Genomic DNA, 25,408 nt, shown 5'->3' on the forward strand with positions numbered 1-25,408 from the left:
AACCTTGGTGGCTTGTCTTCCATTCTATGTGGGCTTTGGTGGACCAGTCATCACTCATTTTATTCTAAGCACAGATACCCAAGAAGGAGTCCTTCTTCAGACTCTAACATTCATTGCTGGGACTTATTTTCCTAGTCCAGACAGGAGGCTCCTCTGGGAGTGACAGTCGCGCTTTATAAATGCCAGATTTAATTTAATTTCATTCATTTCATTTCTTCTCACATGGGGGATCATGGCAGAATGAACATCAATGAGAATGGTGCAAGCAGAAATGCGCAGAAGTTGCCATGAGTAGGACCATCTTTCGACTTCATTCTCATGATCATATGGTCTGATAGCGATGCTGGTGGCAGCATTGATGTAAGAAAAACAATGATCCATGACTTCTAAAAGAGGCAGAGGACTCTAAGCTGTGAGTTGAAGCGTCATCTGACAATTTTGGGTTCATGTCATGTTAGAGCCAGGCACTAAATGAACACCTAGGTAACCTGTGGAGGTACCATGGATGGAAGGTCTACCTTACCATGGCCAGTCAATGAAGATTGCTGGAATAATGTCTTACACAGTTATTTTAACACTCCTTATCAAAATTTCCTTTCTCCATCAATGACATGTGGTGCATTACATTGGCATGAGTCCTTCTAGGTGGGGCTTCAGCTAACACATTCCCTACTAAAACCTCACTCATGAACACAAAAACATATAAACAGGGGATGGCCCAGCTCTCAGCTAATAAGTCGTGTAAATGGAACTTGTTAACACTCCACAGGTATTGAGACTCAACAATCAAATAACAATATAAAAATCTTCCCAAAAAGTAAAAAAACACTGATGGATTTTGATTGCAGTTATGAAAATCTTTATTCTTTTTCCAATTCCTTAAAATTCATAATCGCCAATCACCAACGCGTTTCGTCCTCATACAGACTTCTTCAGGGCTTAAATGAATACAAAAATTAACATTATTTCCTAGTTATGATTATAAATCACGTGTGCACATACATGAACCAGACATTACCATTAATCAACTAATATATAAACAATGTATTTGATCCAGACATTAATGTACTACAACATAATTTGGGAAGAGCATGATACAGATATATTGAAGACAACAAGATCCTACAATGACAATGGAAAACACTAATCGCATTATGATTGACAAGACATAAAGGGGTCGATTCCGATTCGGGAAAAAAAACACGTCCGTACGATTTGTATCCGGAGCCCTCTCCGTACGAATCGCACCCGTCCGTCCGAGTCGCGAAGTACGATCCGTATTCCGTGAATCCGTCTGAATAGTCGCGATCCGTACGTATTGCAAGGCTGAAACCGTGAACCGTACGACTCGTTCACATACCGTACGACTCGTACACATGCCGTACGACCCGACGAGTACGATCCGGACCGGGGTATGAGGACGTGATTCATATGGTCCACGTCAGGTAAGGGCGAGTCATACGAAAAGCACACAAACACATACACACCGTACGGTCCGTACACCCCATGATCGCAGGGGTACGCAACATACCCCTTCGATCATGGGGTGTAGGAGCCATACCCCCATTGTACGATCGGTGTACGAACTGTACCCCCATTGTACATGGGGTACAGCTCGTACACCGATCGTACAATGGGGTACGGCTCGTACACCCCATGATCGCAGGGGTACGGTGCGTACCCCTGCGTTCATGGGGGTACGCACCGTATCCGGGGGAGGCCGTACTGTACCTGTTTCGGCACGAACTCTGCTTTTACGGCTGTTTTCTGCTCCCGTAGAAAAAGGGTCGAACGGTGCGTACCCGACACGTATCGTACTTGCTGGGTCATAAAAACCAGCCGCGAACCGTACAGATGTCGCGTACAGTGGGTTCTGAGGGAGAATCGTACGGAGATTAGAGTTGTTTGGTGTTTGGTACGAGTCGTACGGAGTGGCGCTTTGGGTTAGGATCGTACTTGCTAGTTCGTACGGGGACGTTGTAGGTGTACGATTCGTACGGGAAAAAGGCTCCGTACAGCTAATCGGAGCGCTTTTTACTGGATCGGAATCGACCCCAAAGTGTTTATGACATTCATGATAATACAGTTCATATTATTTTCAAAGACATAACCGACCTATGATGTTCTATTGAAATTAAAGATAGCACAGTTTGACATTGTACAGGATGGCTGATGTTCTAAATGAAACCCAATATATGGATATTCTTTTAAAAATATTTTTTGTCATTGTGCCTTATAATCTAGTACATCAATATATCACAAAAACAATTTTTTCAGTTAAAAAATCAGAACACAATGCCATAATATATGATTGCGATGATCCCAAAATGCATAAAAAACTCTTAACATTCCTCAGGTACATTGTAAGTTCTTTATTTAGTGTTTAAAGGATTATTTTACACGATTCGTTTGAGTTTTTTGAACAACACAATCTGGAAGAGAGGAGTAAAGAATAGAGCCAACCTTCAACTTTGTGACTATAGAATATACTCTTCTCCACTGTTTTTACTTGTTGAAATATTTTTTATGTAACAATTGTATTTTTTAGTTTATTAGTAGTGTCGTTCATATTTGCACTAGTACCTTTATCAATATTAAGAATATTCTGTCTAATAGCTAATGCTAAAGTCATTACACATATTTTATTCAAGTAAAGGGGACCTCATTCGATAAAATATAGTAAACTAAATAAAGCTAAAAAGTCCATAGTAGAAAATCTGTAACGTATTTATTGAAAATCGGCATAAAAATGTTAAAATTAAACATGATTTTATGTAGTCCATGTCGTCTAACCTATTATTAATAGATTTAGTCAATGCACTTATATGCTACGAAAGCACGAAATATGTTAATTTGTGTCGCTCCTCTGGATCCAAAAGTATCTAGTTTCTTTTTTTTTTAAATATATTTTTTATTTTCCAAATTATACACACTTTCACTTTATACATTTCTACGTGAATATTTCATATATTTTTTCCAACAATTCATAACCTCTTTGTATACAGTACACAATCAAGATTTAACATAAACTTTTATCATTATTATTCCAAGACACATCAATATTTTCTCATAAGTTCAATGGTTGCCTAGTCTTTCTTTCCACTTATTTACTGGATCCCAGATTCTTAGGCCCAAGGTTCTCTTCCTCTCGCCCTTTCGAGCATAGATATTCTTTTCCAAATTAAGTACATATAGTAGATCAGCCAGCCAGGTTTGCATTCCCGGAGGGTTTTTATCAAGCCACGCCCTCGCTATGGTTAATCTGTAAACTGCCATTGCTACAAACAAAAATTCCCGTGGTGCTGCTTCCTCGTCTGCACCAACCCCTGACAGAATCAGAGGAGGATTGAGCACTATTTGAATTACCAATGTCCTATTCAAAAAGACCTCTATATCCCTCACTAGTGTGTGCAGTTGAGGGCAGGTGGCAAATATGTGGACGCTGTCTGCTTCAAGGGAATTGCATCTGGGACACGAAATACCCATAGTACCGCCCCATTTTGCAATCCTGGCTGGCGTAAAGTACAAAGAGAATATGGTTTTGTAGTGTTGGGATTGTAAAGGGGCTGAACACAGTACTGTTCGACCTAATTCTAGTGATTCCTGAAACCAATCCTGCTCACCACCCAGTTTATCCACCCACTTATTACTGTGCTTTTCCAAGTCATCCTTCTTCTCCTTTACCAGACTTGCGTAGAAAGAACGTATCGTACAATCCCCAGACAGTTTTATTTTTTCCAGAATCTCAATCCTGCTGAACCCAGCGGCCCCACCCTGCTTATTACCTAAAAAGCTTCTGATTTGAAGATATTTAAAAAAGCCTCTGTTATCCAGACCGTATTTGTTCCTTATCTCACTAAACTGCATTATCCCATCAGTGTTAATGATATCACCAATTTGTGTAATCCCCCTTGCCGCCCAATCTGCCATTTTTGCATCTGCAAATACAGTAGGAGGAAATTACCTATTTTTATACATCCTAGTGTATCTATTATATCTCCCTAATCTTGTTTTTTTTTAAAAAGCATTCCAAATGTTTACCGCGGCAGCTATTGTTTTAAACCTTGTTCTCTTAAAATATCCAAAGTCGATACTATTTAGCAAGCAATTTCCTGCTTCTGCCCCGAGAACTGTTGAATACACCTCCGTGGAAAAACTGGCAACTCTTCGGTCAAGGTTCGAACCCCCGATTAACCCCTGCATGTATTGTAAGGAGGCGGCCATATAATACAATCTAAAATCTGGTGCTCCCCATCCCCCTTTCTCTCTCGGGTGGGAGATGAACCTATAAGCCCTCCGTGTCTTTCCATGCGCCCATATAAATCTATTCAAAATCACCTCTAGTGCATTAAACCATCTTGTTTCAAATAATAACGGAATGGATCTAAAAAGAAAAAGAAACTTAGGCAGAATCAGCATCTTAATTACATTAGTACAGCCCACTATTGTCAAATGTAGATTGTTAAGCCTGTCTAGATCTGCTTTTACTCGTGTCATTAAAGGAGTCATATTATTTTCTACTACGTCCTCTAGATTTGCTGAAATTGTGATTCCGAGGTATACTGCGGAGCCAGCCACCCTACCGTCACTACAGTCTACATACCTATTTTTAACAATCTGCGTTTTTGAGCTATTCAAGCTATATCCCGATACCAGCCCGAATTTTTGAGCTTCCAGTTCCACCTCCCTAATGGCCCCAGACGGATAGGGTGTCAAGATGGCCACATCGTCAGCATACGCCAAAGTTTTTATCGAGCAGCCATTCATCCGCATTGCTGGTATCTCTGGATTTTGTTCTAGTCGGCGGATAAAAGTATCTAGATAAAGTGCAAATAGCAAGGGAGAGGAAGGACAGCCCTGCCTAGTCCCCCTACTGATCTTAACCCATTCAGAATGCCCTCTGTTAACCCTGATCTCAGCTTTTGGGTCTTTATATAAGGTTTCTGTAGCCTTTATAAATCCCTCCCCTATACCACTCCACCTCATGACAGCCCATAGATAACTCCAGGAGACCCTATCAAATGCTTTTTCTGCATCTAAAAACAATGCTTCCATAGGGTCTCCCAGGGTACCTGCTGCGTTGAACATTGTGATTACTTGTCTGACATGATGTGTTGTGCCTTTTCCTGGGATAAACCCATGCTGGGAGGGACTAACCATGCTCTCAATCACCCTTGATAATCTTTTGGCCAACATTTTCGAGTAACTTTTTACGTCGGCATTAATTAATGTGATAGGTCGATACGATCCTGGAGCCGTTGGTGGTTTACCTTTTTTTGCTATCACTATAATGTCAGTGGCTCCCCAGGAGTCTGGTATTGAATCCCCCTTCTGAGCCAGTAACATAATATCAAACATATCTGCTGCTAATGCCGTTTGGAATACCTTAAAAAATTCCACCGGGATCTGGTCTGGACCCGCTGCCTTTCCCGAGGGTAGGCTATCCAGAGCCATATTCAATTCTACCATTTGAAATGTGGCTTCTAATCCCTCTTTGTCCTCCATCTGAAGCATAGGAGGGAGGACGTCACTCAGATACCCCTCTACCCCCAACATTATCAGAGGAGTATAAATCTATATAAAACTGTCTAAATACTTCTCTCACCTGACCAGCCTCTGTGAAAGAGTTACCCTGTGCATCTACAATCTCTTTGACATAGGATTTTGCTGCCCTCTGCCTACTTCGAACCGCTAAGATATGGCCCACCCTCTCACTGAATTTTACGCCTTCTCTCTTTGCGTCAGATATTTCTCCGCTGCTTTTTTGGCCATCCCTTCAAGGGCTTCAGCTCTAATTGCGGTAATCCTAAGCTGTATCTGGTCTAGCTGGGAATTCTGAGTTATAACTGCTTCTAATTCTGCTTCCAAATTTAAAAGATTTTGTCTTAGTTCTTCTGATCTTAATGTCTCCTTCTTTTGATTAGATAATACATAGCTCAGTGTCTCCCCCCTTACCCCCGCTTTAAATGAATCCCATACAACCCCTGGTGATGCTGTCCCTCTATTTATATCCCAATAATCTTTTATCCATATAGCCATATGATCCCGATATGACTGATCTTGTAGTAGTGCGTGTTCAAAAGTCCAAGAAACATCACTCCTTAGGGCCTGGCCCAAATTAAGTGTCGCTGCCAGTGGACTGTGGTCCGAGATCACTTGGGGGTACCTTTTTGAGCCGGCGATCAATTTATTCGAAATTAAAAAGTAGTCCAGACGGACCAATACTTTGTGGGGAGCTGAGTAAAAGGTGCTGCCATCTAAATGCGGATGCCACTTCACCCAAGGGTCTTCCAGGGAATTGTGTATCGCCATATCTGAGAGTGCTCTATACGCCTTCTTCTTCCTCCCTGTATAGTGTCCACCAGGTTGTACAAATGAGCTATTAAGGTCATGCAAATTAAAATCTCCACAGCAGACGATTGGTTCGGGCCACTGTGCCAACTCAACATCCAAGTACTGAAAAACATCTGGGTCATCCTCTGTCGACCCATATATCGTAACCAGCGTGAAGGTATCTTCCTTTAGGCCACTTCCAGTATTACCCACCTCCCCCACTGATCTTCCTTCTTCCTTTTCACTGTTGCATCCCCACTCCTCCCTATTACTGCCACTCCTCTAGTCTTAGTCCCTTGCTTGGAGTTTGCTAATAATGAGAAACCCAATTGCTCCAAAAGATAACCTTTAGCACCCTCTATGTGTGTCTCCTGCAGGCATACCAGATCAAGGCGCAACGTTTTAAAAAATGCAGCAACTCTGAGTCTTTTGTTTACTTCGTTGAGCCCACAGACATTTATCGTGGAGATTCTACACGGCATACTGATACATCCCTTTTCCTACCAATGAAACTACCAAATCATTAAGAAACACCTGTGTCTGCGGATTCCATATACTCCTTTTCACGTACTGTATACATTCTAACACATTGCAGTTTTCATTCTGTGTACATTCTAATACAATTTTTTCCCCATAAGTGTGATATGCCAATAAAAAACCCAAACTTAGTGCCCCTTTTTCACCCCCTTCCTTCCTATACCTCCCTCCGCCCCCCTCCCCCTGCTTCCCCCTACCCCCTCCCCCCCCTCCCTTACAGGCTAATAGGTCAAGTCTTGAGTTGTGCCAGTCGCCCCCCTCCCCTACTTCTCCTTTTGATGTGCTGTGTTACCCCATCTTCTTCTACCTATCCTTCGTAGAATACGTTATGCATATACATCTGGGCCCTTTTCATTTAACCACCTTTCTGCTTCCTCATCTCTTCCAAGAATTGTTGGGCTTTGATCTCTGAAGAGAACATCCAGGCCTTTCCCCTTACAACTACTTTGAGCCTAGCAGGGAATAGGAGGTATGCTTCCAAGCCTAAAGCCTGAAAGGGGGCGATCATCTGTCTCAGCTTCCATCTCCTCTCTACGGTGAAGTGACAGAAATCAGGCCTGGCGAAGAAAGTAATGCCTTCGAATGACCTCTTGCTGTCAGGCCTTGCCTTGCCAATTATCTCCTCTCGCAATAAAAAGTTCCCAATATTAACCAAGATTACTCTGGGCAGGTTACCCTGGCCCTCTCCTCCTGCACCCCCTGTACCTCCTGCACTCCCTGTACCTCGGGCTTTCCTCATCATAAAAGGGAATCTATGTGCCCTCTGTACCTCCCTTTCCCACTGCCACTGGGACTCCAGAAAGGCACCCTTTAACAGATTAACAACGAATTGTCTGACATCTTGCCCTTCTGCTCCTTCTGCCACACCCAAAAGTCTAACATTGTTCCGTCTCTGCCTATTTTCGAAATCCTCCATCTTCCAGCTCATGTCTTCTGTTAGTTTCTCTTGCTCTGTCCTGAATGCCTTCCAGTCTCGCACGTCGTCCTCCAATTTGCCTGTATGCTCTTCTACTTCTGTTATTCTCCCCTCCACTTCCTTATACAATTTGTTTATTTTCCTCAGCAAGCCCTGGATCTTTTTTGAAGTCTGCCTTGCTCTACGACTTTCTGTTCTTGCCTCTGCTTGCATCTCCTTCAGTGTACCAAATAGAACTTTGAAAGAGTTTTGCTGCGGCAGGGCGTCAGGAATGGGATCCCTATTACTGCCATTATCCTGATAGACCTGGGATGTTGCTGAATAGTCCCATAGCAATCTATCATGATGGAGAGGAGACCCTGAAATGCACCTCCTTGATTTTGAGGGTCTTTTCTTTTGCGTGGACTCTTTGCCGGAAGTGCTAGATCCAGAGTCTGTAACCTCCTCATCTACATCCTCCTCCAGACTACCTTCAGATGATATAATCGACTCTGAGTCCTCATTCACTGAATAGAAGCACTCTCCTTCAATTGAGCCCCCTTCTAACTTTTCTGTGAAGTGTTTGTCCTTGTTGCTCTTCCCCTGAACGCTCTTACCTGCCAGGGTTTCCATGCTGCCCCAAGTGTTTGTTATTCGGCTTCGGATATTTCTTTTCCCTTCATTCATTTCAGCCTCCACCAGCATCAAAGCCCCCAGCATATCAGCGTTCCCAGGTGGAGTGCCCGAGCGCCTCTCCATGTCTCTACCTATCGTCATTCTCACCGGCAATAGCGCTGTACCTGCTGACTCCGCCGCTCGATTCTCTGTTGACTCTGCTGTTTCTGGGCTTTGTTTCCCCTGCAGCGGTGTGCGAGCTGCTCTCTCCGCCGCCGCCGCGGTAGCCTCTGCACTCGCGCTCTCGTCTGCCATCCCTGCCGCCTCTGTGCGCTGACTTGGTTGCCTGGCAACCGGTTTCTCAGCTTTCCTTGCGCCTGCCTCCCCAGTCAGTGCTCCTTTTGCCACCGGTTCCGCAGCCTCTCTCGGCTTGTCCTGTCGCGGTGGACGGGGGTCATCTCGATCATCAGGTTCTCCTCACCCCTTATTACTCTCAGCAGCCTGCATACGCTCAACCTTATCCAGTTCCAAGTCGCACTGTACAGATTAAACTGCTTCTTGATTCGGCAGTACTCTCGCACTCCACCTTGCCACCACAGCTCACGGGCCATCAGGGGGAGCACAGCATTCTATCCTGTTAAGTCCAAATTAAGCAGGAGAGGAAAGAGATGCGACTGCTCAGCTCAACTCATCAGCGGCCATCTTGCCCCCCAAAAGTATCTAGTTTCTATTCATGTTTTTGGAATGTATTATTTCTGAAATGTAAGCATAAACACGATACAATAATCAAAATCGTAGCCATACCTCAAAACCATAATAATGACAACAGCACACAATATACATAACTTATTTGCCGCCAAAATTTAGATTTATATAGGTCACAAAAGTGATCCTCCGTGGCGCTAACAGGCCCAATGTTCTAGCGTACCACATCATCAAAGCGCAAATCCATAAAAAACAAATTACTTCCTTTTAAAACAACCAGCAAACTCTAGCTACAATGCGTATTTATTGCAAAAGTGATGGCAAGATATTTATGTCAAAACACCATTACAGGCGAGCACAATAGGACCTGCACAACGCATTTATTAAAAAGAGACGGTGCGATGTTTGGGCATATTCGAAATTCCCATATCGTTGGAATTGTGTAGCACCGCAATTGTTGGTGCATGCGAATGTAAAACTTTAATCAAACAGCATACTGACATATACAGATATTATAAATATTATTTTTCCCCAGAAATGTGTGCAGTCTCTGATAGCAATGTCAAAGTTATATTAACATTTCGGAAAACATGCACTTATGAGAGGACGCACTAGGGGTAGGAAGCGCATTCATTTTAAAAGATAACAGTACACATACTACTCGCGGGATAATCTCCAAGAGACATATTTGTGCAAAAACGCACTAAGATTATTAAGGCGCAGCGCAGCTGTTTTGAAAGGTGACAGCGCGCTTAGATAGTAAAGCGCATTAATTTTAAAAAGTGACAGCGCGCTAAGATTGTGGAAGCTGACAGCGTGCTAAAATTGTAAAGCGCATTTATTTTAAAAGATGACAGAGGGCATTCACAACTCTGCCTTCTAGCTCTCTAGTTTGCTCATTCTTGCCCAAACATTTCATCCCATTGTCACCTGCCCCCACGACATTTTCTTTAAATAAATAATTGAAAAATGTATAATGTGTCATTAATATGTACAAACGTAAACATTTGTCAATACATTGCTCTACACTTTATGATCTGATTGAGGAGCTGAACACTGATCCTATCTCCATCGAAGATTCTCATGGAGGATTCTTAATTTTCCCATCATGTCTGAGGTTGTTGAGTTGGGGTCTGATGTAGCTCAAGTTCATCACAGTAAGGGGGGATTGTGGGGCAACACTCCAAGTTCTGCCAAATCACCATTCCTTCTGCTGTTTCAGATGAGTCTGAAAATGTTAAGTGACAAAAATGAATAGTCTGTGAAATACAGAGATTGCTGGCAATGTGAATCCTCATGTCACTGCAATGCAGAATGGCTCCAAAAAGATTTTTTTTTAAATATCCAATATATATCTACTGCAGAAACAATTATAGAATTGGTCAAATGACAAGCTTCCCAGTAAGAGAACAAGTAGGTGCAATGCTCTTGAGAATCCATAAATGGCCCTCATTAGTTACAATATTGGAAAAATTCCACTGAGAAAAACAGTTTTCAAACTTTTAAAGGCATACCAGCTAGCACCCCAGATTACCTTGCAGACAACCTCCCCATCTCTTGTGGTTCTTGCTCAACTACATTCAGAAAACCAATGCATTTCAGACTAAGAAATGTAAAAAAGGATAAAATAAGGCAGCAGTCCTTTTCCATCTGCAAGAATATCCCTGTACCCATCTAGACCAGCCCCCCACAGCCCTGCTCCAATGTAAGAAAGAGTTGATGATGCTCGTCATGACAATTCATTACCTGCCATTAACCAGCTACCTCTTCTATTGATCCTTAACTTTACACTTGTCCTTGGCCCTGTTTAACACTCTGCTGTCTTTTAGCTACGTTTTTTTGTGATTGAAATTCCACATCCAGGAGCAGCATAGGTATAATTATCTGCTAGAAGATATGTGGATTGCATTTAATATTATGTATAGTAGTACTACATGAGTATTACATGTACTAGGAAACACCTTTATTTTGCCTACTTTTGAGCTCTCCCTCACTATTTTAATTTCACTTAACCCCTTCGCTGCCAAGCCTTTCCCCCTTTGTGCCAAGTTTTTTTTTCCGCTATTTGTGGTAGTTTGCGCTTAGGCCCACAAAACTTTGTGTCCACATAAGATAACCAGGCCAATATTACGTTCTCTTTTCCCAACATCCTGAGGGTTCTAAAGGAACCCAGGGTTTGTGGATTCCCCTGGAGGAGACTGAGAAATTTGTCAAAATACAAAAATCTTTTGGGTTTTTGGGGAAAAATGGGAAACAATTGCTGCATAAGAAAGTATCTGTTTTTTTCCCTTCAAAGGTTATCAACGAACGGATTGTGGTGCTCAAATCACTATCTTCCAGGAACAGGCAGACTTTTGTCAAAAACCCAAAATTGTCTACACCGTTTTAGCATTCTCCTGGGACATACGCTATTTTTCCTATTTTTTGTGCTTTCAACTTCCTTCCACTTAGTGGTAGAAATGGGTGTGCAACCAATAAAGGAACCCAGAAAGCTATACATTTCTGTAAAGTAGACACACTTGTGAATTCAGCAAGTAATCATTGTGCAGATCCTTCCAGGTTTTCCTATACAAAGCAACAGTTGAAATAAAAAGAATATTGAAATTGAGTTGAAGAAAACAGGTATTTGTGCCTACATTATCACCTCTAACTTCTTCCAAATATGACAAATGTTTAAAAACAATATACATCCACTGGGCCCTTCTAGTTTGCGAGATATTTAGGGCGTGCGGGTTCACTAAGAACTCAATGTGCCGAGAGCCAATAACTGAGCTGGTTTTTCATTTTTTACTGGGTATACAGGAAAGCATTTGGTAAAATATAAATAGTGAAAAATATGTATCAAGGAATCCTATCAATTTCCAAAATGGGAAAAACATATGGAATTTAGAATCGGTAGTTATTTGCACATCTCTGAATTTGTGGGTACCCATACTAGCATGTGAATTAAATAGCATTTTTCAAAATTACTTTTTTTTACACACTGTCTTACATTTGGTAGGCAGAAATGCATAGAAAAACAATTGGTTTCCCTTAAGTCTCCTGATAAATGGGGTACCTTACTTGTGTGGTTAGGCCTAGTGCCACGACAGGAAGTGACCCAAAACATAACCTGGACACATCACATTTTTCCACTGAACACTGACCTTTTTTTTGCAATGTTCCTGGCTCTGGGTTTTGAAACCTGGCAAAAATGTACATTTGTGAAAAGTAGACACCCAGGGATATGAAGGATGAGATTATGTGTGTGGCTCTCACAAGGGTTACCCAGAATCCCTTGCAAACCTCGAAATGTGTCTAAAACACATTCTACTCACATTTCTGTGATGAAAAGCGCTGGAGTCTGAGGGGGGCCACACATTTCCTTCCATCCAGCATTCCCGCAAGTCTCCGGATAAAAATGGTACCACAGTTGTGTGGGTAGACTAACACCTAGATTCATCAAAGTCCCGTTTTGCGAGTCTGTAATAGCGATTCATAAGGAATCGCTATTAAGGACTTGCAAAACGGGATTCATGTAGGAATTGCATAAAATATTGCGATTCCTACATCTTCCTTATTTGCGATTAGCAAATTGCTAATCGCAAATGAGGAATAACTACCTAAAGGCCCATAGGAATGAATGGGGAGTTATTCCTTATTTGCGATTAGCAATTTGCTAATCGCAAATAAGGATGCGATTTCAAGGGTGCCAGGGGTGTCCAAAGGACACCCTGTAGCACCCCTGAAAAGCAAATGTAGCCAGATGTTGCGCACACACATGTCCAAAGGACATGTGTGTGTAACATACCACTCAGAAAAATGCACTAAAGTGCATTTTTCTGAGTTTTCGCTATTTACCACGAAGTCTGACTTTGTGGTAAATAGCGTCCAGAAATAGCGAATTCGTTATTAGAAAATGGTTAATGAATTGCATTTAAGGAATCTCAAATAGGGATTCCTTAAATGCAATTCCTCGCAAATATGCGATTTCGCAATTAGCGATTTTTGCATTTGGGATGATGAATCCCAAATGCAAAAATTGCACTCGCAATTCGCAGATTCTCAGAATCTGGCCCTTTGCGAGCCGTTTTCGGCTTGATGAATCTAGCTGTTAGTGCTTGTGCCAGGAAATGGACCAAGACGCAACATGGACGCATCACATTTTTCCACTGAAAACTGACCCATTGTTTGCAATGTGCCTAGCTGTGGGGTTTGGTCCCTAGCGCAGCTGGCAAAATGCAAAAAAGACAGTTGGTTCTCTTTAGCCCTTTGAGCTCATGATAGGTGGCAGGCAAAATTTGGCTTATCACCCTCTCCTGTTCAGCAATTATGGAATCTTGTGTTAACTGTAAGTTCAAAAGTATCCTTCACCGCCCACATCAGTAAACTATGCTCAATTGAGATTGTATTTTTAAGAGTTATCAGAAAGAATCTTCCTTTGCTTCAGAGCACATCAAGAAAGGACCTGATAGAGGCTTTAATCCTTTCAAGAATCGATTACCATAACTCCCTTATGATGGGTTCACCCAAATATTTAATATGAAAAATAAAAGTCCAACAAAACACTGCAGTCAGACTAATCCTATGAATTAGAGGTGTTACACTTTCATGCAGTTCAAAAAAGATATTTGTTTAAAACAATCTGCCTACGTCATAAATCCATTTATAACAAGATACAATGGTTCATACATGGAATCTCTTTTTTCTTGGTCCTGCCCATCTTGTGTCCTGAGGTCACAAGCCACCGGACCTGTTTGGCAAAGGTACCAACCTCCAGGAAAGCGATAATGGGGGGTAATTTCCTGGAAATGTTGCAAACTCGAGCCATGCCTCAGGCAAGTGGGACCTGCAAAATTCTTGGTGCGTGGTTGGTGGGAGCTTCCTGGCTGCATCGGTGGGCCGGAGCTTCCCTGTATTAGGTCTACCTTGTTTTGGGTCCACCTGTGCATGCCACATAGTGGTGTTTTGGGCTGTGGAAGGATTCTGCTTGGCGCTTCCTAGTGTCCAGAAAGGGTTAGCCCACACCTCTGTCAGACTAATACCTGGACAACCATACACTAATATGACCAGAACAGCGCAAACACCGTAGCTGTGACATGAATAACTTCCACTGGATCTACATTTATAGGAAGACATACTTCCTTTCAGATACTATCTAAAACTTTTTTGAATGATCAATATGGCCTAGCTCCTGATGTGGGAAGCTAATATGGTCTCTTTTCTCTTACACTTAATCTGATAAGCAATTTCTTTGTGCCTGGACACTCCCTTCTGAAAGTAACTGCTTAGCACCACACAAATGCATTATTAAATCAAACAATTTCCTCACTTCCACCTATTATACAATTTACCTCTCTCACAGCTTCAGACTCAGAGGTGTTCCTGCGATTAAGATCACAGGTTTGGAAATGGAAATCACCACCTCTAGGTGGGATATTGTTGTGCTTTACAAATATTGATTGATTGATTGACCAAGTACTCAGTGCCTACATTATGCCTGCTCCACCAGCTAGTTCCTGGAGTCTGAGGGTTGGCTACTGATAACAGTAGTAACGTTGGCAATGCCATGGCAGATGGGATTCCATATTAAGTTTTTTAAAACATTTTTTACTTTGATATTAGTCTCTTGAGCTCTATTGATTTCACATTAACAATATTGGTTTAATGGAATGTGAATTTCAGTTTTTTATATATACCTGTACATGGCAATTTTTCAATGTCTACTGAGGTGTAATTTCCAATTACTTTTTTCATGTTATGTTTTCTACTGTAATTGTTATGGTCTTTCTCAACAAAACCTATGCATCATGGTGCATCATGTCCCAAAATCTCAGCATTGGAGCCACAGCGCAACATCACCTCACCAAACTTGCTATTGGGACTGCTGCGAGATGCATCCTCGGACCAGGACTTTGTGACACAGCCTCCAGCCTCCCAGGAACCAGCGCAGCACAACACATCCTCAATGCAGGCCTTTGCATCACAAGCCACTCGTGGACAGCACCCTCGACAAAGACAAAGAACCTAGGAACTGCCACTGTATGAGACATCCTTGATGTGCACTTCGCAAGCAGGATTTAAGGCACTCATGTTCACTTGGCCCTAGCTCGATTCCTGTAGCTGGCCCATGCACCATCGCAGTTGGCCTAAACTGGTGACTTTTTTCCCAATGCGGTATGGCCAAACAACCACAGTTGGTGCTTTGTTATTTTTAGCGCTATATTCACTTAAATCATTAAAATTGCATATTAATCTAGTCGAAATGTTTGGATGTTACTCATTCTTAAACATTGCATTACATTTTACTCTATGTTTCTAAATTGGTGTGGGATTAGTCTTGTGGTTTATTTTACTTTATTACTGTTTGAAGTGCTGCATGAATACACTACAGATTGCCTCTAAATTAAGCCTGCTGGATGTTCTTGCCAAGTAAGCAGAAGATTAAGCACAGCATAGTTTAGTGGTGAGTATTAGGACTTGTCTTTGTTCAGTGCCATACTGTGATTTTTATTACAATGAAAATTCCACATAAATAATCTGAGGCCAATTTGTGACTTTTTAAATTCTCTCGAGTTTGCTGATTGGTTAGTTTTCCTTTTTTTAAATGTAAATTCCCTACCTTTTTATTTTATACAATGGAGATTCTTAATGTGGATACCCTCAGCAGGGCTGAGCTGCAGAAACTCTGCAAGGAGAGGGGCTACACGCAGGAGAGAAGGGCACACAGCTGGACCTTCAAATAGCCCTTCAAACCCATGAGGAGGTCACAATGTTGCAATTCAATTCTGAGGAGTGTGAGGAGGAAGATCTTAATGAGGATGATCCTGATAAAGGGGAACTTGATTTGTATGTGGTGGATGGCCTGGCTGTGGGCACTGATAAGGAACCCCCAGAGGAGGAAGATCATCTGCCCACTGAAAGTGAGTTCAGTGTGAGGGCAGGGAGCCGTATGTCTTCAAGGAATTGTCCCCAGAGGAGCTGGAGAATAGGAAGTACCAAAAGGAGTCCCAGTGGCAAATTGTGAAGCTCAAGATGGACCAAAGGAGAATGGTCCATGAGTGAAGTTTCAGAGAGCTTGACATAAGCGCTCGACAAGCAGAATCCAGCCGTATTGGTGGCAACACACTTGCAATGTCTGAAGGAGACAAGGAAGTCGGCATCCCTAAAGATCTGGCACCCAACTGTGTGGAGGGAGGTGATATAGACAAGTAGTGTTGTGCCTATGAGTTCGCTCCAAGGGTATACAAGATCCCAGAGGAGTATTAGGGGGTATATTGTAGAAACATATGCCTACAATGTGTATGGATACTCTTCTCATACTAGAGGTAGATGACCAGACAAAGTATGCCCCCATAAAATCCATACTTGTTCCAAATTTAGGTTGATCCCTGAGTAGTGTCAGAGGTTCAGGGACCGACACAAGCTCCCAAAGTCTTGGATGGATTTCTTGGATAATTCCAGCAAGTCACTGAATAGCTAGATGAGGGGCAGCCAAGTGAATGATTATATTGGCCTTTACAATTTGATTTTAAGGCTGCAAATTGTCAATTCCTGCTTTATAGAGGTTGTTGAATTGCTTTATTGTACAGTTAAATAAAACACACAATATAACATTTCCTTCTTAAAATCGTTTTAAAACTTAAATTCACATATATTATTGGAAGAAAAAGGTTATTAAAACCCTATACAGTCATCGTACTCATTTGCATTGTCTGTAGTCCACCTATAAAATGAATATGTGACTCAAAGGGCTAGTCGGGACCTTGGCGGACTAGTTCTTAGTTAGCGGGTTGTTACGTGCTGTTTGCCACCACACCTTCTGATTAGGTCTTGTGAACACAGTGTCAAAGAACTTTGTCAGTCTACAATGTAGCTGGACCTCTTCAGGTTTAAAGCATATCAACACAGCTTCCCTACAGCTTGTTATACCTTTTTGTTTCCAGAGTGATCGAAATAAGGGGCGTCTTATGTCTATCAGGTTAGGACAGATAGAGATTATATGTCATAAATACTCGTTCCCTGATCTGCAGAGTCGGCAAAGATGTTCTTGTGGCCTCCTTTTCCATGGTGCAAGTGGGGTAGAATTGGTATAGTTCCAAAACGCAGGTTTAGAAATGTATCTTTTGTCTTCCGTGTGAGACCCATTTTCAGGTATTCCTGCGGTTTCAGGGCATTATAATCTTTCAGCACGGCCCACCCATGTGCCCTCTTGGCCAGGGTTTCTTTATCTTCAATAGATGAAATCAGTTTAGTAACTTTTGTTACCAACTTTTGGAAGCTATTGTTGTTAGCCGATCACTCCCAAAGGCTGGTTAATTTCAGATGTTCCAATGAGTTTAGAAGGTAATTCTTAGCGGGTGAATTTGATCGTATTGACAGTTCTGTCCCTAGATGAGCGTTTAGGATTCCTTGCTCCGCACCTTTGATTTTGCCCCAGCATTTTATATAGGCGCCTCTTCTCTCAATCGTTTGTTTTTTAATACCGAATTCAAGGTGGATTTGGGCAGGGGACACATAGTTTGGCAGATAGAAAATTGCCCTGTATGCTCTACTGATTGTATTGTCTAGAGCAGTGGTTCCCAAACTTTTGACTCCTGAGGACCCCCATTGAGTCACCACTGGAAGCCGGGGACCCCCAAGCAATTTGTATGAGTTAAATTTCAAACATTAAAACAGTAATTCGAAAAAAATACACACGTGTGCACACAAAACAAATACTCAAAGTGCTAAGGATTTTGGGGCCAGATGTACGACCATTTCATTTAGCGCCCCGCAATTGGCGACACATTGCGAGTGGCAAATTGCGAGTTGCTAAATTAAATGTACAACAGTGTGTTTAACACTGTTTGGGATTCCCAATGGGGTCGCAAATTGCGAGGTCCATTAATATTAATGAGCCTCTCGCAATTTGTGAGCCCATTGGGAATGCCAGCCCTCTCAGGGATGATGGCCTGCTGGGCTCTGCAGGCCACCATGTCTCGGACTGCTTTTAAATAAAGCAGTTTAAAAAAAAATGCAGTCTGTTTACCATGCATTTAAATAAAAAAGAAAATGAAACGTTTTCGTTTCATTTTCTAAGGGTGAGGCAGAGGTTCCTGGGACCACTGCCTGTCCTTAAAAAATATTTTTGCATGCATTTGCAAAGAGGACGGGGTCCCCTGGGGACCCCATCCCATTTGCGAATGCATTACCATCTACTCGAAGTAGGTTGTAATTGCGATTGTTTTGCGACCGCAAAACATTTGTACATGGTTTTGAGACTCGCTATTTGGAAGGGAATGCTATTTGGAAGGGACTTACTAAAAATTTTGTGAGTCGCAAACAAATTGCGACTCGCGAAATAGGCTATGTACATGGCCCAATAGGTTTTTGCATGCGCAAATGGGTTCGCGAACCCATTCGCGCATATAAAAACAGATCGTACATCTGGTCCTTAGTATTTTATATTGAAGTAATAGCCCCTCTGTCACATGTATTTCATTTGTTTTATAGCATCTCTCATACCATTGTAGGATGTCAGAGCACTTTACATCACACACATATAGAGACATTGATTCATACATGTAAATCAGTGTGTATATAAAATATTTAAAGAGTGCTTGGTCTGGAAAAGAACAAACTCAGGATTCAGAACATAACACAGTGGCTAGCACTGACTTTAACATTAAAAATTTATTTCTACCCAAATAAATCTATTTAGCAGCATCAGGATAATGAATAACTGGGGAAAAATATAAGTTACTAACTGGTACCATGCAGTTTGCAAGCAGCTCTTTGATGACAGTTTATAGGTCCCTCTGCTAGATTACGATTGTCACTTAGGAAGTGCACAGTAACAAAAGAATCTCTGTGACAAAAGCAGTAACCACAAACCTATGCACATAAAATACTGCTTTTTAAGATGCATGTTACACGTTCTTTGCAGTCGGCACATTAACCCTCTGTGCTATATTAGTTGAATCAAAGCTGCCACTGAACAAAACTCTTCTCATGCTCCAGCAGGTACATTAATCACTGGCATTCTCTTGACACTTTTATTGTTGCTGGAAAGCTGTTAATTATACAAAAAACGTTTCTGTGCTTTTAAAACTGTTGCCTACGGACCCCCTGGGAATGTGTCACGGACCCCTGGGGGTCCGCGGACCACAGTTTGGGAAACACTGGTCTAGAGCGTTAGCGTCTTTCCCTTGCATGGGTTCACTACCGTACGTAAGCATCGGCTGCAGGCGTGCTCTAATCACCTGTAGGAGGGGGTCAAACGATCGATCAGGGAGAGCTTTCTTTAGCGGCTTCATTGAGAGTTGGAATGTGGTGCCCTTCCGTGCTATGGCCTCTAGCTGGGGTTTGAACGAGCCTCTGCTATCGAGTAATACGGCAAGATATTTGTATGTGGTGACTCCATCCAGCCTGTCTGTCCAGGGACCAGGCCAGTTTCTTTGTCTTGTTATAATTTACTGGCATGACCTTAGATTTGTTTAAGTTAATTTTCAAAGCGTTGTTTATTGAAAATGTGTTAGTTGTATCCAAGAGGTGTTGTAGTCCAATTGGTGACCGACTTATTAAGATCAAGTCATCCGCGTAAAGAAGATGTGATAGCGAGATGTCTCCCAGCCGCGGCGCATGTGAGTTGGTTTTGTCCAATTCTCCAGGCAAGTCTGCTAGGAAAAGGTTAAACAACATGGGGGCGAGCACGCATCCTTGCTTTAGACCTTTAGTGGTGTTAATCTGCCTTGAAAGATGCGTCCCCCTACCAAGTTTGATCTTTACCCAAGTATTAGTATGGAGTAGTATCAGCTGCTTCAGGAATGGCTCCGGTATCCCCCAGTTGTCCAGTTTCTGCCAGAGTTTGCTTCGGTCTACATGATCAAACGCTGCACTATAATCTATGAAACATAAAAATAGTGAAATCTTGGTTATCTTGGCAGCGTCTGTTAGTAGGGTTAGCGCCATGATGTTTGTGGTTGTGCCCTGTCCTTTGCAGAATCTGGTTTGATTAATGGGGATGATGTGATTTAGGGTTGCCCAGGATGTTAGTTCCTCCAAGAGGAGACCTGCGTAGTATTTTGCCTCTCCATCTATTAGGGCAATAAGACGGTAATTACTTGGATTGCTCCTTTCGCCCTGTTTGTAGATCGGGCTAATTATAGATCCTCTCCTGGTTAAGGGACATATTGCTGTTTCCCTAACTTCCAGAAAAAGAGGCACCAGTATCTCACTCCAAAAGTTGGCATCATGTTTATACATTATTGGCGGGACTCCATTGGGCCCGGGTGCAGCTTCCAATTTCCCTTTAGATATGTGTTGCTTAATACTGTCTGCTGTAACTGTATGCTTTTTGTCCTCACTCCTTGGGGGTGTTGTAAAACTTGCTGTACCATCTTCCGCCAGCGTTGCGGGATTGCACGTGGTCTCCGCAGTAGTGATATCTTCGTTTTCGTTTGCTCGATGGTTGAGTGTTGTTTTCCTATTGCTCTTTATGTTCCTCGTGGTTGTTGGGTTTTCTCCTCTTGGTGAGCCCCCTCTGAATTTTTGTCATTGAAGTGTGTTGATAGATAGTTTGCCACTCGTGTTCAGGTATGTGGGAGTTTTATCCATTATGGCCTGGGCGTTGAAGACTTTGAATTGTTTTCCAGAACCCGGCGCTATTCTTCTATTTTGAATCGTATATGATTTTCACCCAAAGGTCCTCATTGATTTGCCTTTTCTTTTCCCAGATTGACTTGTTGCCCCGAGTCTTTAGATATCGCAGCAACTCGTGCAGGGCATTGTTGATTGCGGAGCTTTCTAAGGGTCTGGTTTATTTCCCGTTTTATTTTTTTTTATCTCCAGTGAGGTTACATTCGCTGTTGTAAAGGTTGGTGTGTTGATTTTTTGCTCTGTGGCGAATTCTGTTCCGTATTCTATTACAAATTCTTCCCAAGCCTCTAGTGGGTTAGTAGACGAGCTTATGATCCAATGCAGAATTGTTTTAGCGTTCATAGTTAGCTCTTCTACTTTATTGGTCTTGCACCTTATCTGTCTGAAGTTGGTGGTGTACTCCGTACCGACGGTTTTTCTTACTTCCAGGTCATTCCCTATAATGACTTGTAATGCCACTTCCTGTGGTAGGTGGTCGCTTTGACCGTTTACACCGATCTTGAAGTGTAGCGAGGGTGAAGTGGAGGTGCAAGGAGGTACTTGAGGAAAAATACGTAAGTGCCGGAGGTGTGTCCTCTGCAAATCGACCATTTAGTACCCCCAGATTTAACTCCTCTAGGTCTCTTACTAGCTGACTAGGCATCTTGTTTGCTTGTTGAGAGTAACTGAGGCTTGAGTAGGAATTCCCCAGGCGATGTTGAGGTCCTGTACTGTTTTGTCATCCGATTTATTTCCGAAGAGTTGGATGTTAAAGTCGCCTGCCAGGAGTAAGTTCTCCATTTCTCTTTCTCGGTGACCAGTTCTCTCGCCCCTTTTAATCTATGATTGGGGTGTAAATATATGTTTATTTTAATTAATTGTTGGACAACCAGTTTTTTTCGATCGTTATTGCAATTGCCTGTATGGCACTTGGAGGTGTGATTTTTGCCTTTATTTGTTCCATTTTTCCTATGGTTAGTATTGAGGTGAGCGATGCCAGGCCACCTTGGCCTGGCATTGCTCCCCTCAATGGCATCGCTGGCCTCGCGAATGGCATGGCTGGCCCGCCATTCGCGAGCATCGAATGGCAGGGTGGATTTGGGTTGAGTATCCTTGTATGCAGAACTCTTTCTCCTCCCAGGTTTCTTGGAGTAAAATCAGGTCGAACGATTTTAGGTAATTTAGTGTTTCTGGGTCGTCTAATTTAGTTGTCAGACCGTTTATGTTCCAGCTACATATTTTAGTTATTAAGGTGTCAGCTTTTATGGAAGGGTGGCTTGGTATAATTTGTCACTTTGCGACACCTGCGATTATTGTCCGCCGTATTTTTTCACAGTTTGGATCTGATTGTTGGGATGTCAAGGATATTAGGTTATTATTCGGTCCTGGGGAGTTACTGCGTGCTCCTTTTTTAATCGATTTGACTCTTTGCGGGTATTCTTTATTACTTCCTTCTAGGAGTGGGGTGGGATAGGATGGTCTTTTTCCTGGTTCCAGTTTTATTCCCCATTTGGAGAATATTTGCGTTTCCCCTAGGATTAGGCGTACTACATCTTTTGTTTTCCATAACGACTTTGGTATTTCGTTTTCTCGTTTGTCGGACGAAGAGTGGAATTTGATTGCAAGCAGATCTGCTGTGTTAATGTGTGATAGGCAATCGATTGAGTGGATGAGTCTTAGTATATTTCCCCTGTTTAGGGTGTCCACTCTTCCTCTGGATTTGAATTCAGGAATGAACAGGATAATGTCTGTCTCATTTATTTCAGGGGACGGTGTACACCGATGTGCTGTTGGGATGTGTTGTCTAACAGTATATAATGGTTCTTCACTATGTAACGCGTCATTTTTCGAAGTGATGATTCCGTGTTGGGCCAGGGTGATGGGTTCCGTATGAAGATTGACTCTGTCTGTTGACTGGCTGATGTTTGTTTCGTCTGCGTTGAGGGGGGTCAAATCCTCTGGGGCTGCTCTGTGACGCGTATTCCACCTTGCATTAGATGAGATGATGCTATTAGCTGTGTTTCTTCCTTTCTCCAACCATTACTCCGCGTGTCATGTGCGGAATCTGTTGCAGAAGTAAGTTGCTTATTGTTAATTAAGCCAGTGTTTTTCTGCTCAGGATGTTTGCCAGTTCCCTTTTTAGGTTGTGTCGATGAAGTGGTCTCTGCTGTTTTCAGAGTCGTTGTATCAGTTGATTCAATGTCTATGGGAGATGGCTTGTTTTCCTCCATGAGCTTCTCGTTGTTTTGTATTTCTTCTTTATCCCCAGGCGTTGTGTTTGACTCGATCACATTGTTGCAACACGCACCTATTGTCTTTCTGTTCCTCCCCTTTCTTTTTTGTTTACGAAGGGCACGTGCGTTCGTGGATGTCTCTGCACCGTCCTTGTCATTATCATTATTTGAGATGTTCAAGAGGGATTCGTCTCGAGCATTTTTGGGTTTTGGAGATAATTCTCCTTGCTTGATGGGGGTGCGATGGATATTGCCACCAAGTACTTTTTCGCTGAGATCCGTGCTTCTAATCTTGGCCTCTGCCGTTAGGTGCGTTGTTTTAATTTCTTTTAAGTCCACCAGGAGGTTCCCCAATATTGTTGGTTGTGTTGATAGCTTGTCAATTATCGGGGAGCAGATGCACTCAGTTTAAATTATTTGTGAAAGTTTTGCTGCTTCTTGCCCTCTTTTTATAAGGCCATTAAGGTCTGCCAATTTATTTTCTATCCCTGTGGTATCGTCTGCTAGCGCCTGGAGGACAGTTAGCTGCATATCCAGTTTGTCTGATTGATACTGCAGTGCTGTAGCTGACAATTGGATTGTGTTTAATAGATTTACCCATAATGTATTGATAGGGACCGTTACTCCCTTCAATAGGCGGGGAGGCCAGCTCTTCTGTGGAGCTGTTGTGGGTAGGTCTTACGTTGTGTGAGGCCACTATTATTATTATTTTTATTTTTTATTTTATATAGCGCACAGTTACCCTTGGGCATCCCAGCGCTATCCGGACACCATTAGATAGTAGAGACGGCCAGATTAATGCACTCAAGCAGGAAACAGATAGGTTTTAAGACATTTGCGAAAGCGCAGTATACAAGGCTCGGCGCGTAATTTTGAAGGGAGCGAGTTCCACAGCTTTGCCGTGTTAACTGAGAATCTTCTCCCACCAGTGCGGGCCCTTTTGACTCTGGGGACTAAAAGAAGGTGTTTTTGGTCGGAGCGCAACGTTCTGGTCGCTTTATAAGGCACCTCCCTTTCAGAAGGTCCTCTGAGGCTATTCAGGTTTTAAAAACCAATACCTCGGAGATGATCGTGGTGAGTGTAGCCAAATTCCTAGGGTGGGCTTGGGCCATCAGGGCAAGAAGTAGACAACTTATTGGGGCCTCCTAATAATTCTTTTATAAAGGACTACTTACATCACCCCTAACTAATTCTGCAATATTGTATATAGTCTGAGGTATGCTTCCTGTATTTTTGTCTGTCTCACAAATTTTAATATGCTATGGTCAGGTTTGTCTTTTATTTCTGTATGTTTAATAACTTTTTAAACAATGGCGTTAGTGTTTTTTTAAAATGAATAACGTAATTATAATGAAATGTGTTTTAATATTGTCTTTTATGATTTTGATATCGAAATAAAGACTTTAAACCTGGAACTAGATTCTTCAGTATAGGGGGGCCTTTCCCCAGAAGAATTTTATGGGCTGTACAGAGAGCTTTGAATATGACTCTCTCCCGCACTGGAAGCCAGTGCAGCGCCTTTAGGGCAGGTCTAGCTGACTGCGTCCTAGGGATGTCCATGAGCAGCCTTGCCGCCGCGTTTTGGACCTGCTGGAGTTTCTTAAAGGTGGATTCAGGAGCGCCCAAAAAGATAGCATTACTGTAATCAAGTCTGTATGTAATCAGGCCCTGAATCAGCAGCTTCCTGGATGTTACAGGTAGAAGAGGGAAAATTTTGCGAGCAGACCGTAACAGGGCGAAGCACACTCCTGCAGTTTTCTTAGCTTGGGTTCGAAATGACAAATCTTGCTCTAACCAGACTCCCAAGCTCTTGATAACCTCTTTAGTGTCCGGAAGGTCTCCCATACAACTCGGCCAGCTGGTCAAAGGGAGAAGAGATGTTTTGCTCCCTAACAGCATTATTTCCGTCTTCGAGCCATTCAGCTTAAGAGCTGATTCTTCCATCCAAGTGTGAACATCCGACAGGCAGGAGTGCAGTATGTCAGGATTCTCCGCCAGTTGGGATAGAGAGACCACCAACTGCGTGTCGTCCGCATAACTGACGATATTAATGTCATAAGGGGCAACTATGTCCTCCAGGGGGGCCGTATATACATTAAATAATGTAGGGCTGAGGGAGGAGCCCTGTGGCACTCCACACTGGAGGGGGATCGATTTAGATCGCTCACCGCCTTCCCAGACCTGATACGTTCGTCCGGTAAGAAATGACCTCAGCCACTGCAGGGCAACCCCCGACACCCCTACCTCTGCCAGCCGCTGAATCAGCACCTGATGGTTCACGGTGTCAAACGCCGCACTGAGGTCCAGGAGGATCACTGCCACTGACCCTCCTGAATCCAGAATGCGTCTAGTTTCGTCAACGACCGCCAAGAGGGCAGTGTCGGTACCCTGACCTGGACGAAAACCGGTTTGCGACACTCGGAGCAGTTCGTTGGACTCCAGGAAACCTGACAGTTGGTGGTTGACCAGCCTTTCAGCAATTTTGCCGAGT

Source organism: Lissotriton helveticus, chromosome 5_1 (genome assembly GCF_964261635.1).
Source record: "Lissotriton helveticus chromosome 5_1, aLisHel1.1, whole genome shotgun sequence".
NCBI lineage: Eukaryota > Metazoa > Chordata > Amphibia > Caudata > Salamandridae > Lissotriton > Lissotriton helveticus.